Below are 20,013 nucleotides of genomic sequence, written 5' to 3'. Positions count from 1 at the left end.
ATATTTCAAAAGACTCAGCCCTCCTTACTTGATTCTCACAATCTCCCATTAGTGAGAGGCCATTTTCTCTGAGACTCTTCTGAACCATGCATTTTAAACTGCTAAATCTGCTCTGAAATTTTGACTCAGAAATCCATGCTTTCTATTCAGTAACTCTTTCCCAGGGGCCACTACTCCCAGATCAGCTGAAGTTTCTACAATTATTGATCCATCTCAGGAAAGGTTGGTTTCAGAGCCACCTATCTGCCAATGCAAGTTCATGCAGAATCTTTATTAACTGCCCATGGGAGCGCCACTGAACCCTTTCGAGTTGTAAATTTCATGCTTACAAGGATCTCTTCCTTTTCCCTAATTTCACATGCCAGCTCACCACCCTCCTTTCTTAGACCCAAGGCTGACAGCTTTGACTCTGTCCAGAGCTAAAGCTGAACAGCATGAAATATATTCAATTCTTGTCTCAGTTTTCCTAACGTATTAAGTCTGTCACCCTCTCTGAGTGTGTCCAGTCAGTATAACTTAGGTCTCCCTTTCTAATTGTTTGGGCAATGTGTCCTCTAGTTTCTTTTATCTTTGGGTTGTTGAAGGAATGGAAAGTTTCAACCCTTATTATTATAAGGCTGAGATCTTGAGCAGCCTTACAAAAACAGACAATGAAATTTGTGAGAACAGTCCAGAGTTGAACAATTTATATGAGACTAAAAATAGAGAATTTCATAGTATTTCTTTATCTGAGTGGAGAAATCACTGTTAATAAATTTTATTTGTATGGGTTATTCATAGTCTTAGTTAGACATTAGAAACATAAATAGAAATAATACTGTGGATTATACAACTGGTCTTGAAACCAGTTGAATCAGCTTCAGAGTAAATGTAAACCCATTGGCTAGCTGAATAACCTTAGTATGAACCTTCTGCTCTTCATTTGTAAAATTGGGATAATTCCTTTCAACCCCATTTCAGTGTTGTGAGAATCAAATGAAAACACATTAAAAAGTGAATTGAAATGTGAGAATCATAACCAAATGGCGATTTAATACTACTAGATTCTGAAAATTTGTCATGATAAAAAGGGACTATATATTACCAGAAAAACACAATTTTCCTTTAGGAAAATCAGAGAGACTTGCAAGTTGTGGATGAGCAATAAAGATGCATTGAGTTGAAATCTGTGTCAGTGGTAAATAAATTCTAAAACATTTAATAACTGTGCCATAAAAGTTCTTTAACCATTCACAGTATCTCTATTTTTTACCTACAAAATTACAATAATATGAGTATGTATTATATAAAATGGTTGTAAGAATTAAGTGAACTAACACAGGGTTGACACAGTACTTGGCACAATAGTGCAAAATAATGGTTTTATACATATTAATTCAGTCCCAGGGAAGGGACCATATAACTTCTTTTAAAATAGTACACTGAAGCAGTCCTAAGATGGTAGAGGAATAGGATGGGGAGAACACTTTCTCCCCCACAAATTCATCGAAAGAACATTTGAACGGTGAGCAAATTCCATAAAACAACTTCTGAACACTGGCAGAGGACATCAGGCACCAAAAAAAACAGCCCATTGTCTTCAAAAGGAGGTAGGACAAAATACAAAAGATAAAAAGCGAGACAAAAGAGTTAGGGATAGAGATCAGTCCCGGGAAGGGAGTCATAAAAGAGGAGAAGTTTCCAAACACTGGAAACCCTCTCACTGGCGGGTCTGTGGGGAGTTTTGGAATCTCAGAGGGCAACATAACTGGAAGGAAAATAAATAAATAAACCCCACAGATTATATGCCTAACGGCAACTCCCAGCAGAAAAGTACCCCCAGACACTCATATCCGCCACCAGCAAGTGGGGGCTGAATGGGGAAGAGTGGGTTGCATTGCTTAGGGTAAGGATCAGGCCTGAATGCCCTGAGGGCAATCTGAGGGAGCTAATGTGAGATAGCAACCTAAACTGTGGGATAGCAAGAGAGAGAGAGAGGAACAAAAAGAGAGAGAACTATCCCGCAAAAGCCTAACCTAAGGCACTGCCGGCTTGCTCACAGAACAAAGGACTGAGTGAACACCAGAAGAGAGCAGGCTGTGGACTGGCCCATTCCCTGCCAGAGACAGGGGGCAGGTGGGCGCCAGCCAGAGCCGGAAAGGGGCAAACTCGGCCCCAGAGATGGCATCCCCTACCAAACTGCAAACAGGCTTCCAGTTTCTAACCAAGACATCCTGGGATTCTGGACAGTTGACATCCGCTGGGAGGGTCGCAGCTAGAGATCAGCTCCCCAGAAGAGACACACACGGCATACTGGGGATGGGCACTCCCAGGGCCACCCAGGAATCCAAGCGGCTGGGACCCCGGAGGTGATAAGATGCAATCACCGCCTGCGGAGAGTGAGCTCGCAAGCACATGGTCACCTGAGCTTCTCAGACTGGGGAAGGGTACAAAACGCAGGCCCAACTGAGTCTGCGCCTTTGTGGAGTCTCCAAGAACCTGAACCTGAGTGGCTTAGACCTGGGAAGTGCAGGCAACCCAGGGCCCACTCCCTGCAGAGCAACCTGGAGCCTGAGCAGTGTAGACTGGGAAAGCACACACTCCGTGAGCAGGGGCAAACCCAGTGTGGCTGGGACACTGCGAGCACTCCCCATGTACACCAGCGATATTTGTTTGCAGTGGTCCTCCCTCCCTACAGCACAACTGAACAAGTGAGCCTAAATAAGACACCACCTTCACCCCTTTGTTTTAGGGCAGAAATTAGACATTGAAGAGACCTGCAAACAGAAGAAGCCAAATAAACAAAGGGAACAGCTTTGGAAATGACAGGTACAACAGATTAAAATCCCTGTAGTTAACACCGATTATGTTGAAAAGGGCCTATAGATCTTGAGAAGTATAAGCTGGAACAAGGAACTATCTGAAACTGGACTGACCCCACACTGCCCACAACAGATCCAGAGAAATTACTAGATATAGTTTTACTATTATCATTTTTCTTTTTAATTTTTAAAGTCCTATATTACTCCTTTTTCATTTTTATAGCCTACTATTACCTTACCTCCCCCCCCAAAAAAAGACCTTATTTTTAAAACAAACTTCATATATATTTCTTATACTTCTTGTGATTTTGTTTGTTTGTTTGTTTTAATATTGTATTTTTGAAAGTCTAACCTCTACTCTAGATTTTTAATCTTTGCTTTATGATATTTGTTATCAATTTTGTACATTTAAGAATCCAATCTTCAGTACCCATTTTTACTTAGGAGTGTGATTACTGGCTTGATTACTCTCTTCCCCTTTCAACTCTCCTTTTTCTCCCCCAGGTCACCTCTATCTCCTCCCTCCCCCTTCTCTTCTCTACCCAATTCTGTGAATCTCTGTGTGTGTTCTGGGCTGTGGAGAACACTTAATGAACAGAGTACTGCCTAGATCTATCTCTTTCCTTTTGATTCCCCTTTTTCTCCTCCTGCTCATCTCTAAACCCTTCCTCTCTCTTCTCTTCTCTATGTAACTCTGTGAACTTCTCTGAGGGTTCCAGACTGTGGAAAGCACATAGGAAATTGATTACTGGCTAGATTGTTCTCTCCCCTTTTGATTCCCCCTCCTCTCCTCCTGGTCACCTCTATCTCTCTCCTCCCTCTTCTCTTCTCCATGTAATTCTGTGAACCTCTATGTGTGTCCCTTACTGTGGAGAATCTTTTCACCATTAACCTAGAAGTTTTATCATCAGTGCTGTATGGATGGAGAAGTCTTGAGGCTATTGTAAGAATAAGACTGAAAACCAGAGGCAGGAGGCTTAAGCCCCAAACCTGAGAGCACCAGAGAACTCCTGACTCCGGGGAACATTAATCAATAAGAGATCATCCAAAAGTCTCCATACCTACACTGAAACCAAGCACCACCCAAGAGCCAACAAATTCCAGAGCAAGATATACCATGCAAATTCTCCAGCAATGCAGGAACATAGCCTTGAGCTTCAATATACAGGCTGCCCAAAATCACACCAAACCCATAGACATCTCAAAACTCACTACTGGACACTTCATTGCACTCCAGAGAGAAGAAATCCAGCTCCACCCACTAGAATGCTGACGCAAGTTGTCCTAACCAGGAAACCTTGACAAGCCACTCGTCCAACCCCACCCACAGCGAGGAACCTCCACAATAAAGAGGAACCACAAACTGCCAGAATACAGAAAGGGCACCCCAAACACAGCAATCTAAACAAGTTGAAAAGGCAGAGAAATACTTAGCAGGTAAAGGAACATGAAAAATGCCCCAAACCAAACCAAAGAGGAAGAGATAGGGAGTCTACCTGAAAAAGAATTCAGAATAATGATAGTAAAAATGATCCAAAATCTTGAAAACAAAACGGAGTTACAGATAAATAGCCTGAATTGAGAAGATACAAGAAATGTTTAACAAAGACCTAGAAGAAATAAAAAAAAGAGTCAACATATAATGAATAATGAAATAAATGAGATCAAAAACACTCTGGAGGGAACCAACAGTAGAATAACAGAGGCAGAAGATAGGATAAGTAAGGTAGAAGATAGAATGGTAGAAATAAATGAAGCAGAGAGGAAAAAAGAAAAAAGAATTAAAAGAAATGAGGACAACCTCAGGGACTTCTGGGACAATGTGAAACACCCCAACATTTGAATCATAGGAGTCCCAGAAGAAGAAGACAAAAAGAAAGGCCATGAGAAAATACTCGAAGAGATAATAGTTGAAAACTTCCCTAAAATGGGGAAGGAAATAGTCACACAAATCCAAGAAACCCAGAGAGTCCCAAACAGGATAAACCCAAGGCAAAATTCCCCAAGACACATATTAATCAAATTAACAAAGATCAAACACCAAGAACAAATATTAAAAGCAACAAGGAAAAAACAACAAATAACACAAAAGGGGATTCCCATAAGGATAACAGCTGATCTTTCAATAGAAACTCTTCAGGCCAGGAGGGAATGGCAGGACATACTTAAAGTGATTAAAGAGAAAAACCTACAACCCAGATTACTGTAGCTAGCAAGGAGCTCATTCAAATATGAAGGATAAATCAAAAGCTTTACAGACAAGCAAAAGCTGAGAGAATTCAGGTCCACCAAACCATCTTTTCAACAAATGCTAAAGGATCTTCTCTAGACAGGAAACACAGAAAGGGTGTATAAACTTGAACCCAAAACAACAAAGTAAATTGCAATGGGACCATACTTATCAATAATTACCTTAAATGTAAATGGGTGAATGCTCCAACCAAAAGATAAAGACTGGCTGAATGGATACAAAAACAAGACCCCTATATATGCTGTCTATAAGAGGCCCACCTCAAAACAAGGGACACATACAAACTGAAAGTGAAGAGCTGGGAAAAAATATTTCATGCAAATGGAAACCAAAAAAAAAAAAAAAGCAGGAGTAGCAATACTCATATCAGAAAAAATAGAATTTAAAATAAAGGCTGTGAAAAGAGACAAAGAAGGACTCTACACAATGATCAAAGGATCAATCCAAGAAGAAAATATAGCAATTATAAATATATATGCACCCAACATAGGAGCACTGCAACATGTAAGACAAATGCTAACAAGTATGAAAGGGGAAATTAACAATAACACAATAATAGTGGGAGATTTGGATAGATCAACTAAACAGAAAATTAACAAGGTAACACAAACTTTAAAAGACACAATGGACCAGTTAGACCTAATTGATATCTATAGAATATTTCACCCCAAAACAATGAATTCCACTTTTTTCTCAAGTGCACACGGAACCTTCTCCAGGATAGAGCACATCCTGGGCCATAAATCTAGCCTTGATAAATTCAAAAAAATTAAAATCATTCCAATCATCTTTTCTGACTACGATGCAGTAAGATTAGATGTCAATTACAAAAAAAAAAAAAAAAAAAACTATTAAAAATTCCAGCACATGGAGGCTAAACAACATGCTTCTGAATAACCAACAAATCATAGAAGAAATCAAAAAATAAATCAAAATATGCATAGAAATGAATGAAAATGAAAACACAACAACCCAAAACCTGTGGGACACTGTAAAAGAAGTGCTAAGGGGAATGTTCATAGCAATACAGGCTTTCCTCAAGAAACAAGAAAAAAGTCAAATAAATAACCTAACTATACACCTAAAGCAACTAGAAAAGGAAGAAATGAAGAACTCCAGGGTTAGTAGAAGGAAAGAAATCTTAAAAATTGGGGCAAAAATAAATGCAAAAGAAACAAAAGAGACGATAGCAAAAATCAACAAAGCTAAAAGTTAGTTCTTTGAGAAGATAAGTAAAATTGACAAACCATTAGCCAGATTCATCAAGAAACAAAGGGAGAAGAATCAAATCAACAAAATTAAAAATGAAAATGGAGAAATCACAATAGACAACACAGAAATACAAAGTTTCATAAGAGACTACTATCAGCAACTATATGCCAATAAAATGGACAATTTGAAAGAAATGGACAAATTCTTAGAAAAGTATAACTTTCTCAAACTGAACCAGGAAGAAATAGAAAGTCTTAACAGACCTATCACAAGCACAGAAATTGAAACTGTAATCAGAAATCTTCCAGCAAACAAAAGCCCATGACCAGACAGATTCACAGCTGAATTCTACCAAAAATTTAGAGAAGAGCTAACACTGATCTTACTCAAACTCTTCCAGAAAATTGCAGAGGAAGGTAAACTTCCAAACTCATTCTATGAGGCCACCATCACCCTAATACCAAAGTCTGATGAAGATGCCACAAAAAAAGAAAACTATAGGCCAATATCACTGATGAACATAGATGCAAAAATCCTTAAGAAAATTCTAGCAAACAGAATCCAACAACATGTTAAAAAGATCATACATCATGACCAAGTGGGCTTTATCCCAGGAATGCAAGGATCTTTAATATCTTCAAATCTATCATTGTAATACATCACATTAACAAATTGAAAGATAAAAACCATATGATTATCTCAAAAGATGCAGAGAAAACCTTTGACAAAATTCAACATCCATTTATGATAAAAGCCCTCCAGAAAGCAGGAATAGAAGGAACATATCTCAACATAATAAAAGCTATATATGACAAACCCACAGCAAACATTATCCTCAATGATGAAACATTGAAAGCATTTTCCCTAAAGTCAGGAGCAAGACAAGGGTGCCCACTCTCACCACCACTATTCAACATAGTTTGGGAAATTTTGGGCACAGCAATCAGAGTATAAAAAGACATAAAAGGAATTCAGATTGGAAAAGAAGAAGTAAAAGTCTCACTATTTCCAGATGACATGATCCTCTACATAAAAAACCCTAAAGACTCTACCATAAAATTACTAGAGCTAATCAATGACTATAGTAAAGTTGCAGGATATAAAATTACACACAGAAATCCCTTGCATTCCTATACACTAACAATGAGAAAACAGAAAGAGAAATTAAGGAAACAACTCCATTCACCATTGCAACAAAAAGAATAAAATACTTAGGAATATATCTACCTAAAGAAACATAAGACTTATATATAGAAAACTATAAAACACCAATAAAAGAAATCAAAGAGTACACAAATAGATGTAAAAATATACCATGTTCATGGATTGGAAAAATCAATATAGTGAAAATGGATATACTACCCAAAGCAATCTATAGAGTTAATGCAATTCCTATCAAGCTACCAATGGTATTTTTCACAGAACTAGAAATAATTTCACAATTTGTATGGAAATACAAAAAAACCTCGAATAGCCAAAGCAATCTTGAGAAAGAAGAATGGAACTGGAGGAATCAACCTGCCTGACTTCAGGCTATACTACAAAGCTACAGTTATCAAGACAGTATGGTACTGGCACAAAGACAGACATATAGAACAATGGAACAAGATAGAAAGCCCAGAGATAATGGACACCTTATCTTTGACAAAGGAGGCAAGAATATAGAATGGAGAAAAGACAATCTCTTTAACAAGTGGTGCTGGGAAAACTGGTCAACCGCTTGTAAAAGAATGAAACTAGAACACTTTCTAACACCATACACAAAAATAAACTCAAAATAGATTAAAATCTAGATGTAAGACCAGAAACTATAGATCTCCTAGAGGAAAACATAGGCAAAACACTCTCCGACATAAATCACAGCAGGATCCTCTATGACCCACCTCCCAGTTTAATGGAAATAAAAGCAAAAATAAACAAATGGGACCTAATTAAACTTAAAGGCTTTTGCACAATAAAGGAAACTATAAGCAAAGTGAAAAAACAGCCTTCAGAATGGGAAAAATTAATAGCAAATGAAGCAACTGACAAAGAATTAATATCAAAAATATACAAGCAACTCCTGCAGCTCAATTCCAGAAAAATAAATGACCCTATCAAAAAAATGGAACTAAAGGAACTAAACAGACATTTCTCCAAAGAAGACATACAGATGGCTAACAAACACATGAAAAGATGCTCAACATCACTTATTATCAGAGAAATGCAAATCAAAACCACAATGAGATACCAGCTCATGCCAGTCAGAATGGCTGCTATCCAAAAGTCTACAAGCAATAAATGCTGGAGAGGGTGTGGAGAAAAGGGAACCCTCTTACACTGTTGGTGGGAATGCAAACTAGTACAGCCACTATGGAGAAGAGTGTGGAGATTCCTTAAAAAACTGGAAATAGAACTGCAATATAACCCAGCAATCCCACTGCTGGGCATACACACCAAGGAAACCAGAACTGAAAGAGACATGTGTACCCCAATGTTCATCGCAGCACTGTTTATAATAGCCAGGACATGGAAGCAACCTAGATGTCTATCAGCAGACGAATGGATAAGAAAGCTGTGGTACATATACACAATGGAATATTACTCAGCCATTAAAAAGAATACATTTGAATCAGTTTTAATGAGGTGGATGAAACTGGAGCCTATTATACAGAGTGAAGTAAGCCAGAAAGAAAAACACCAATACAGTATACTAACGCATATATATGGAATTTAGAAAGATGGTGATGATGACCCTATATGTGAGACAGCAAAAGAGACACAGATGTATAAAACAGTCTTTTGGACTCTGTGGGAGAAGGCGAGGGTCGGATGATCTGAGAGAATAACATTGAAACATGTATATTATCATATGTGAAATGAATCGCCAGTCCAGGTTCAATGCATGAGACAGGGTGCTCAGGACTGGTGCACTGGGATGACCCAGAGGGATGGGATGGGGAGGGCGGTGGGAGGGGGTGTCAGGATGGAGAACACATGTAAACCCATGGCTGATTCATGTCAATGTATGGCAAAAAAAAAAAAAAAACCCAAAACTACAATATTGTAAATAATTAGCCTCCAATTAAAATACATAAATTTTAAAAAATTAAAAAATACTACACTGAAAGGAAAACATATTAATCTCTCAAAAGTGGTTAAGTTGCTTATCGGTTTAAGACATAGTTAGGACTATTAGCTCCATAATTGTTGGGATTTAATCTATTCTGCTCACATTTTTTGTTCACCACAGGCACTCACCTGATAATGACTGCATAAGTACAGTCCGTTTTTGTTTGCTTGTTTTAGGCCCTAATAATATAAAATTTAATAAAAATTGATTCTTAACCTTGGGTAGTTATGGAGGGTTTTGACAAAAATGCAGGCCAGGTGTGAACTGGTCATTTAATTTTTAAACTATTTTCTTAATATCCACTTTTAAAAACTGAGATATAAATATCATACTGCAGTGGGCTCAATAAAGTCACATCCTCTCAAACTTCACAACGCGACCTTATTTGGGAATAGGGCATCAGATCAGATCAGATCAGTCGCTCAGTCATGTCCGACTCTTTGCGTCCCCATGAATCACAGCATGCCAGGCCTCCCTGTCCATCACCAACTCCCGGAGTTCACCCAGACTCACATCCATCGAGTCAGTGATGCCATCCAGCCGTCTCATCCTCTGTCGTCCCCTTCTCCTCTTGCCCCCAATCCCTCCCAGAGATCAAATTGCCAACATTCGCTGGATCATGAAAAAAGCAAGAGAGTTCCAGAAAAACATCTATTTCTGCTTTATTGACTATGCCAAAGCCTTTGACTGTGTGGATCACAATAAACTGTGGAAAATTCTGAAAGAGATGGGAATACCAGACCACCTGATCTGCCTCTTGAGAAATTCGTATGCAGGTCAGGAAGCAACAGTTAGAACTGGACATGGAACAACAGACTGGTTCCAAATAGGAAAAGGAGTTCATCAAGGCTGTATATTGTCACCCTGTTTATTTAACTTATATGCAGAGTACATCATGAGAAACGCTGCACTGGAAGAAAACAAACTGGAATCAAGATTGCCAGGAGAAATATCAATAACCTCAAATATGCAGATGACACCACCCTTATGGCAGAAAGTGAAGAGGAACTCAAAAGCCTCTTGATGAAAGTGAAAGTGGAGAGTGAAAAAGTTGGCTTAAAGCTCAACATTCAGAAAATGAAGATCTTGGCATCCGGTCCCACCACTTCATGGGAAATAGATGGGGAAACAGTGGAAACAGTGTCAGACTTTATTTTTCTGGGCTCCAAAAATCACTGCAGATGGTGACTGCAGCCATGAAATTAAAAGACACTTACTCCTTGGAAGGAAAGTTATGACCAACCTAGATAGCGTATTCAAAAGCAGAGACATTACTTTGCCAACAAAGGTTCATCTAGTCAAGGCTATGGTTTTTCCTGTGGTCATGTATGGATGTGAGAGTTGGACTGTGAAGAAGGCTGAGCGCTGAAGAATGGATGCTTTTGAACTGTGGTGTTGGAGAAGACTCTTGAGAGTCCCTTGGACTCCAAGGAGATCCAACCAGTCCATTCTGAAGGAGATCAGCCCTGGGATTTCTTTGGAAGGAATGATGCTAAAGCTGAAACTCCAGTACTTTGGCCACCTCATGCGAAGTGTTGACTCACTGGGAATAGGGCATATGCATATGCAAAAAAATATCTCAAGATAAAGCAATTCTGGACTGAGACTGGGCTCTAAATTCAGTGACCAATGTCTTTATAATATTGGGTTGGCTAAAAAGTTTGTTTGGGTTCTTCTGTAACATCTTATGCAAAAACCCAAACAAACTTTCTGGCCAACTCAACAGAAAGGAGAACCGCTTCCCTGGTGACTCAGATGGTAAAGAATCTGCCTGCAAGGCAGGAGGTATGGTTTCAATCCCTGAGTCAGGAAGATCTCCTGGAGGAGGAAGTGGCAACCTACTAGAGTATTCTTGCCTGGAAAATTTCATGGACAGAGGAGCCTGGCAGGCTACAGTCTATGGCATCACAAAAAAATGGGCCCAACTGAAGCAACTCAGCAAGCAAGCAGGCATACAAAGGAGAGGGAGATCTGACAGACAAGGACCACAGGGAAGAAGATGGCAGATCAGAGTGATGCTGCCACAACTACAGGACGTGAGGAAACACCAGAAGCTGCAAGAGACAAACGAGGAGTCCCCCCTCGAGCCTTCAGAAGCTGGGTGGCCCTACAAGTACTTTGATTTTGGACTTTCTGCCTCCATAGCTGTGAGAGAATAAATTTCTGTTGTTTTAAATTGAGATTGGTTATGACATCCCTAGGGAAAAAATATACCAAACCCTCTACCCTTTTAAAGTGTACAATTTAGAATATTTTGGTATAGTCACAAATTTGTGCAAAACTGACAAAACATTTCCATCACCCCCAAAAGAAACCTTGTTTCCAATAAGGTTTGAAGAAACATCAAATATTCCACTGTGGCTGGAACATTTTATATTATCACCAACATTATATAGGCCTTCAATTTCACTACATTCTTACCAACACTTGCTGTTTTTTTCATTTATTGACTATAGCCATCCTACATAGTATGAAGTAGTGTCTTATTATGGTTTTGATTTGAATTTCCCTATGACCAATGATGTTCTTTTCTTGTGCTTATTGATTATTAGTCAGTCTTCATTAGAGAAAAATATCTAGTAAAATTATGTTCATTTTAAAATTGGATTATTTACTTTCTTATTGTTGAATTGTAAGTGTTCTTTTCATATTCTGAATACTGGACCTAAATCAGTTATATGATTTGGAAATATTTTATCGTACTTTCTGGTCTTTTCCCTTCCTTGATAGTATTTTTGAGCCCCCAAAATATTTTACTGTCAATGAAATCCAATTTTTAAAATTTTATTCTTTGGTTACTTACACTTTTATTGTCATATTCAAGAAACTATAGCCTAATCCAGTGTCACAGGCTTACACTTACTTCCGATCATATGCATATGGGTTTATTTCTGGATTCTCAATTCTATTTGATTTATTTATCATCCACAAAGAAGCAAATTGATCTTTAAATTGCAAATCTAATCACCTTACTCACACATTTAAAGTGATTTAGTATAATTTCAAATTTTCTTAGGACAAAGTTACCTGTCATGGCCTCTGTCTTGTTCTCCAACCTTGCTTGGCACAATTTGTTTCCTTTCAAATAACATTTTGTTTTGTTCTTGTTAAGTTGTTATGTTAACTCTTATGTCTGACTCTTTTGTGACCCCATGGACTGTAGCCTGCCAGGATCTTCTTTTCACAGGATTTTCCAGGCAAGAATACTGGAGTGGGTTGCCATTTCCTTCTCCAGGGGAACTTCCCAACCCAGGGATTATACCTGCATCTCTTACACTGGCAGGTGGATTCTTCACCAAAGAACTACCAGGTAGCCCTAAAAAAACATAACTCTTCAGTTAAACCTAGAATATGCCCATCTTGTTCCTGCATCAGGAACCATACTTAGTCATCACCCTTTTCTTCTCTTCTTTATTGCATTGTCTGAATATTATTTCTTTGAAGGATAATATTTGATTACTCATACTTATTTATTTTCTCTTAGAGTCTTATAATTTTCCATCATATATTACATCTGTAATTTATTTGTTGTATGTTTGTATATCTTACTAATATACTATGAAATAGATCTACTGTACTTTGTTCACCACTATAAACCAGTTTTCAGACATGCCTAGTGCATCAGAGATATGAAGCAAATATTAGTTAAATGAATAAATGAATGGATCAATTGCCATACACCCAGACCTAGACAAATATGCCTTTTCACAGAATGTCTAATATCAGTGAGATTGGATACCCAAACATATTAAATAGAATTTGTTTAAACATGAAACTGACAGAAACAATATCAACTAAAAAGTAGTATAATTTCTTATTTTTACCTGGCATTATACAAGTCATGAATCCTCCAAAATAAAAATGACATTGATAGACTTAGACTTTACATCTGAATGAGATGTTTTTCCTTGAAAGAGCCGTCATTTTTTTTATGTTGTGCTTCTAGTGATGTTGTAATTGTTTAACTGGTAATCCCTAGTTTTGTTAATACCAAAGAACTTATACAAAACAAAGAAGAGTCTCCTTACTTGATCTTCATACTGGATTTCAGTCCAAAAATAGAAACCCTGCCATCTCAGATAAGGGTGCATTCACATCCACCGGGAATGCATCTTTCCTTTGCAATCTTCTCCTAACCTGATTCTTTATTCACAGATAATAACAGATAAGTAGACATTATTAAGCATTTGAGAAGAGGAAAAATACATTTGAAAGAGAACACCAACAACAAAAGAATGCCCAAGAACGCCCAAGGGAAACAGACATACCAGTATACAGAAGCAAAGCTTACAAAATATATTTATGAAACAATATTGGACTATTTTAAATAGAACAATCTGACAATAAAAATCTATATGTCCCTATTTATATGCTAATATGTATAATTATATAATGTGTCATTTATTAACTATAACATATCTTTGATAAAGTTGCTGAAATTTTTAAAAAGGAGACAATATGAATTACAAAATGGACACAGATAAAAAAAAATCAAGCTGGTTATCTTCAAATATACTTGAAACACCCAGAATATAGATAAACAGAGGACACAGGCATGGAAGAAAAGTGAAAAGTAAGAACACTGAGAAGGCCCAGGTTTTCAGCTTACTTCTAGTAAGAAGATGAGAATGAGAAAGAGAAACAATGGAAGTGAGGAAATAATCAGAGAAACAATGGGCTTACAGGAAAACAGGATCAGATTTGAAATGTCTACCCATGTGATCTGAAGTAGAATTAATGAGAAAAAGAAAAAGAAACCCGGCCATGCATTCACGATTTTTTTATAACTATAAGGACAAAGAGAACATTAAAAAGTGTTAAAAAGTAAAACAAGTTACTTATTCCATATGATTGGACTTCCTATTGGGAATACTACATCTCTAGAAAAGTGATATGTCTTCACAATTTTGATGAAAAACATTTTCCAGAGACTTGGAGATCCAGTCAAATCATTAATAGACATGAGGTATTGGGAACAAATGTAAAAGAAGTCTGTTCACATGGGTAAAAGACAGATTGGTAACTGAACCTGATCTAAAAACTAAAGTGCTCATCAGTTACTGACCTTTGGTAGGTTCTTCTTTAAGCAGCAACTTTTAACTGCTCTAGGTTACATTTTCTCCTCTAAAGAGCCACTCATTTTATTAAGTTTCATAGTGAATTGTGCTTGAAGTTTTATACTGATATTAGTCATCATGTTTTAAAATTACACTTATAATTTTAAAAAAATCCAATTATAGATTCAAGAGAGAATATAATGTTATAAACCTTGATGTAAAAATAGCAAAATGACTAAGATAAATGGAAAAGGATTAGTACGAATGTTAGTAAAGGAACAGTAAGTGCCCAAATTCCACATATTTCATTAAAGAAAGAACAACAGATTCTGTCTACAATGGATGCATCAAGGAATAATAATTTAAACTTATTATTGTAACTAATGATGTCAATGAAATACTTGCTCAAGCATTTGTGCATATGTCTTAAAATTAGGCAGCAAAGTTGAGGAGAGTACGGTTTAATGATGTAGATATAAGGCACCTCTAATTATCATATTATTTCAAAATTTCTATCTATTGCTTATATATCACAGATCAGTGAGTTCGCTGTTTAAGGAGAAAAGATAACCATACAAAAATAAAACAATGAGCTCTTAACACTAATTGTCGCTAGGGAGTGAGACTAAGCTTGGGTAGGGGAAGGAAGCTTTTAATTAAAAAAAAAAAATTCTTTGCTGCATGGATTATTTATTTATCCAAAGGCATATATTAGCTCTATACTTAATAAACTACCAGGTTAATAAAATAATTTTAAAATGTATATACCCTGACCTAATATCTTAATTTATTCACCAAAATTGCACCTAAAGAATTGACTGGTTCTAATAAATCTATCCTCAAAGGATAAAAGCCCAGCATTAGAAAATATTAAAAATATTTTCAGTACTAGGACCTTTCCCAGTAGTGGCCGCTTATAGTCTTGAGGGCAATGTAGGGTTAATTTACAAAACGCTGGACCACACTAATATCACAGACGTGACACCTAAATAGAGTTCACTCTTCCAACCAGCTCTACAAATACCTGCATGAAGAGTACTGGTTTCCGTAATTCAATGTCTTCCATTTTCAACCTTGTCACAAATACCCCTTCTACTCTCCTCAAGAAAACTCAAGCAACCAGGGGTTCATTAGTAGAGGATTTTGGTGTTTATTGTTCCTGAAGCCACGCCTCCTCTTTCCACATTCCATAAAGTCACTGCACTCTGTATCCCCTTTGCTATATCATTTTATGTATCAAATAGAAGGTTACAATAGATAAGCCAATCACAAGAAAAGGATAATCTGTGTAAAAGCTGAGGAGTATTTAGCCTCATGGAAGTCCACCCCTCATCCCCATACAGAGGAAACAGTAGAGGTTACAACAATGTGAATTGATATTTTTGTTTGTTTGTTTCCTCTGGGTTTCAAAACATTCTACTTGAACAGTAGACTTAATAACATTACGTCACTGGAGCATGTGTGTATCCAGTGCTTACCCTTTTATACTAATGAAGAGTCTTCACAAGTTTCTGGAGAATATAGATTGTGTACCATCAGTGCCTAAGAGCAGTGCACACTGAGTCTGTGTAGTTCCAAAGGGAGTTCTCAGACTAAACATGTTACAAGACATCAGCCTTACCAAAGGAAGGCTTTCTAGGGCTCACCACTTATCAGATGGGTAAGCACTGAACTGCTCACCATCAGTGCAGTGACAGCCACACATAGGGACTTCAGTGTCCTATGAAAGAGTAATTCATTTCATTACTGCTAAATGAACCACCGGAATCATAAGTTCATCGCATGTATCTGTCACCAAATTTGTTTTTCATTCTATTCACTAAGAACACCTTCATTCTGGCACCAAAGATGGACAGTTTACAACCCTTGGGTACACTTTACTTAAGTGTGTAATAGAATTAATCATCTTTTGGAAGGCAACTATTATTAACCACACATATATATCACATTTTGGATTTTTAAATGTGACATATATATAAATGAAGATTTTATAGACGTCAAGGAATGGGCCCATTAGGCAAGTCTTCAACATCAGAACCAAGTTTATTCAACTTTTTATGCCTGTGCACATGGGTAGCTTAAAATCTATTGCAGAAAAACCACTGGGTTTAGTAAATGGCATTATGAATCTGATTCTGCTCTTTCTAAATAAGGATTGATCCTTTTCATCCTTCATGCCTCAGTTATTCCTACTCTATCAGATGCTCAGGACTTGAAATAACCCTGAGCACTTGCTATCAGGAAATCCAACTGCCTAGCTAATATAGCCTAACTACATAATAATTCTACTCATTTTATAACCCTAAATACCATCAAGATGAGATTCCAAATCTGTATTTTAGATATTGAGATGATGAGACACTGAAAGCAAAGACATGTGGAAAAGGATCACGCAGAACACAAAAACTTGGCCAAGAGGTCTGAAAATGTTTTGATACCAGCCTGAGATGAGAAAGGGAGGTAATGAATTGAGGAATGTTACAACTATAGGGCAGGGATTCACAGCATCTAGCAGGCTTCTCTTCTATCACTTTCAATTTAAATGGCATTAACCCCCAGATCCAGTTTGGAATCTAGTGACATTGAGATTTAGAATATCACATTTGGATTTAAATTATTCTGGTCTCAAGGCATGTTCCATAATTCCCATAAACATTTTTTTTTTTTTTTTCTAAAGCCACTAGAGCCTGAGGTTGTTCGAAAAAATCAGATAAGGGATCACACACTATCAGAACAAGGAACAAGGACACAATGGTCACAACCGCAGGCTCTGCAACACTTGAGACTCTGCTTTGAGAATAATGTCAAACAGTATAGGCCTAAGGATAGAGTGAATACCTTTCATTCTAAGGAGAACTCCCAACTTACTACTCAGTACCAACAGCATCCTACTTTTCAGGCTGCTCCCAAAAGTGAGAATGCATATCAGGTTTGTTTGCTTGCATGAGATACCTATGAAGTCTGTCCTTCAATGCCTCACAACTAATGGGGCTTATACCAGAATAAAACCAAATCAGTTTATCTTTGTGCATGCTTCTGAAGTGTCAGAATCTGATCTGTAGATATTCCTGAAACGTTATAGGAAAGGAGACCACAACAAAACACAATAATCATGCATGTTTAAGATATGTAGTTTCCTTCTGTTTTCTCTAAAATGACCCACACTGAGAAAATTGTTTAACATGCACAAGGTAAGCCCCATTTTATAAGCCACTAATGGAGAAGCTGCAGCAACTAATTAGCTCCAACCAGTTCAAGTCAAACTGTTATTAACAAAATCTGAAAGTTAAATAGAAGTTCATTATTCCCCCAGTCATTGGCTGCCCCTCCCTGGGGTGTGTTTAACTTGCAGCAATGGTTTTGCCTTTCCTTGATTAAATCTCATTATAAGAAAGGAACACGCACTTGTGCCCAAGTCTGAAGGAACCCATAGGTGTGCCAAGCCATCCATTAGGCTGGAGACGGTCAGATATTAGCAGAGCAGACACTTCTCTTCCAATTCAGCCTGGAGCATGGTGAGAAATATAGTTTCAAGCCTTCTGCTTTTCCTTATAGGTTCCTTTTACACTTCATTGAAAAATGGACTATCCGCATTTTTCAATTCAAGGAAAGCATTGTTGCAGAGATTTGTGTTAGTTTCTACTCTTCCATGAGCCCTCCAAGGGAACACAGGATACATTGCATTCCCAACATACAGTGTTAGACAGTTGGCAGTATGTAAAAAGGAATCAGGACAGTGTTTATAGTCAGTTTTTCAGAAAAGGCAAAGGCTGAGGCAATTCTATAGCTTAATAACCAAGGATGAACCCTGTATGCAAGAACAGCCTTGCTGAAGTTAACCCATATCTTGTCATGAGCCCTCCTCTTGCTTATAAAACTGTTTCTCACACCCAGCAGTAAAAGATATTTATAGAGAGAGCTTCTGTATAGGTCCACAGGCATTTTTATCCTCTCCCTACTGTCAGCTGGAAGGATACATATAATAAAATTTTATATACATGTGACATTTGCTTAATATCTGCCAATTAACTGAAATAGCATGTATAACCTGTCGTTTATTACATTTTTCTGGATCACTTCTGATTTAGGTATTCAACTTTGTAAATGAAGTGTAATGCTATACTTTGCAAAACAAACAAAAATCTTACAGCTTCTAGAGTTGGAGTCTAAAGAATAGAATTTAAATTTTGGCTCTTTATCACAATCCCTTGGGTAAGTCACATATGACTGGCATGACCACCCCCATCTGCAATTCTAACTATGCATCTCAAACTATGGAGAAAACACAGGTAAGCAGGTGTCTTTGCTGCAGAATATTTCAGAATTTTAAATCATATGTTAAAATAAGATTTAAAATATAACCTTCGTAGGGATTATTCAAAAAGGGAATAGAATATAAAGCACATTCCAAAGTTCTGTTTTTAAAACCACAAACTTGTTTTTCGTAGTATACAGAAATTCCATGGACAGTTTGGAAAGTATTTGGATAATCCAGGGTTTCTCAATCTTGGCATGACTGACATTTTCAATCAGATGATTCTTCATTGTACATGATATTGTGCACATTGTAGAAAGTATAGTGGCAACTCTGGCCTCTTCTCACTAAATGCTAACAGCAACCCTCCCACTCCTGACCATAACAATAAAAATATGTCTCCAAATGTCCCCCAGGGGCAAAACTACCACTGGTATAGAACCATGGGATGAATCAATTTTCAGTTGCCGTTCTAGCCAGCATGTGACAGTTCCCTCTTTAAAAAAAAAATGTCCCAGAGAGGCAGTATATGGTACTCATTTGCAATGCAGGGTCTAAAGGTAAGTTCTGAGGGTTCAAAGCCAAGGTCTATCCCATGTGTCTAGTACCACAGAACTTAATACATGGGAGTTGTGCTTTTTGAATCTCCAAAATGGTACTAATAATGATAGCATTTACCTCATGCAGTTGTTATAAAGCTTTGATAAAATTATGTTTGAAAATCATTTAATACAATTCCTAGAAAAAGTAAAGGGTGTGATGCATATCAGCTCAAATACTCTCTGGAATTCATTCTCTATTAACCTTAATTCATTTAGTTGTTAATTATTTTTAAAGGTCACTTGCATTTTTAGAAGCAGGTTACCTCCCAAATAATTTCCTTTTCCTACCAACTCTCTGTTTTATTTCCTTAAAGGACTCCATTCATCAAATAACTCTATGTTTTAATCTTCCCTGTTGCCCTTCTATGCTGGCTTCCTAAAGATAGGGTTCTGATTTTCTTGGAGCCATGGAAAATACCTTCATCTCAAGTTGTTGATTCCAGAAATTTTGCTCTGACATTTTCAAAGAAACTTTTAGACAATTTTCCATGAAAATTGAAATTCCATGAAAATATAATGACACAAAATAATATGATTTAAATTCAATTTTCCTTGAAAACAAGAGAATGATTTTTCTTGGTTTTTTTTTTTTTTGCTCATTTTGGTTTGTCAGTAACTAAGAGAACTAATTTACATCCTACATTTTTCCTGTCTCAGAAATTCTGCAAGACGATGACTTTAAATGAAGCCATCTCTGTGCATCTAAGCAACAAAACAATGATT

The sequence above is a fragment of the Bos indicus x Bos taurus genome, chromosome 11 (genome assembly GCF_003369695.1).
Source record: "Bos indicus x Bos taurus breed Angus x Brahman F1 hybrid chromosome 11, Bos_hybrid_MaternalHap_v2.0, whole genome shotgun sequence".
Lineage (NCBI taxonomy): Eukaryota > Metazoa > Chordata > Mammalia > Artiodactyla > Bovidae > Bos > Bos indicus x Bos taurus.
Note: the sequence above shows the minus strand (reverse complement) of the source record.